Source organism: Arachis ipaensis, chromosome B07 (genome assembly GCF_000816755.2).
Source record: "Arachis ipaensis cultivar K30076 chromosome B07, Araip1.1, whole genome shotgun sequence".
Taxonomy (NCBI): Eukaryota; Viridiplantae; Streptophyta; class Magnoliopsida; order Fabales; family Fabaceae; genus Arachis; species Arachis ipaensis.
The window spans coordinates 35,078,952-35,079,683 of record NC_029791.2 but is presented as its reverse complement, the minus strand read 5'-3'; the positions used below and the strand labels follow the sequence as shown (position 1 = coordinate 35,079,683).

At 29.2% G+C, this 732-nt stretch overlaps 1 long non-coding RNA gene across 1 annotated transcript in view; it reads right to left on the bottom strand.

The window, feature by feature from the left end:
* The window catches only part of LOC110264954, a 1,761-nt gene continuing 1,370 nt past the window's right edge, over positions 342 to 732 (bottom strand). The window contains exon 3 of the long non-coding RNA XR_002351396.1: positions 342 to 607. This is a non-coding gene — a long non-coding RNA (uncharacterized LOC110264954). The remainder of the gene's footprint in view (positions 608 to 732) is intronic.

The following is a 732-nucleotide window of genomic DNA, read 5'->3' as shown; positions in this document are numbered from 1 at the left end:
TTTAGCTTTGTCCTATGATGTTTGAATAAGGAGTTTCTTGCAACCAAATGATTTATAATGCTGTATCTCTAACTCATAATGATCAAGTGTCATTATCTTTTTAATATAATCTTCAAACTTCAGAAATGAACATGATTGGTTGAGATATTAATGGTGCAATGTGCTCAGATTAAGCGTATTATGAACCTATGTGCTCCATAAGAGTTGCAACCCCATCGCAAAACTGTAGCAGTTCCATCTCTTTCTATTAGAAATTTAGAACTAGCTAGCTCGATTTCTTTGTATCATAATGAATAATGAATATCAATTATCTTTTCTTTTTGTATGTGAAGTAATGAATATGATGCACATCAAAGATAGTTATAAATAACTAAGATATTAATAGGAACACAAAATCGAGACTATGTTATAAATAACTCCTAAATCAAACAAAGACGCTTCTTCAACAAATACGCAGATACAAGATCCTCACAAAGTCAAAATAGTATATCTAATAGTACTATAGTAGAGAAATAGAGAAGACTTAGATTACCAGCTCAACTTGTTTGGAGGCCCCAAAATCTGCAAGTTTAATGCAACTTTTATTATCTACAAGAATATTGGCCCCCTGAAATTGATTACAGTTGAACATTAGTAACTCAAAAAAGGAGATCTGACATGCTAATCAATGATACTATAAGAAAAATCACATTATTATTATTATTATTATTATTATTATTATTATTATTATTA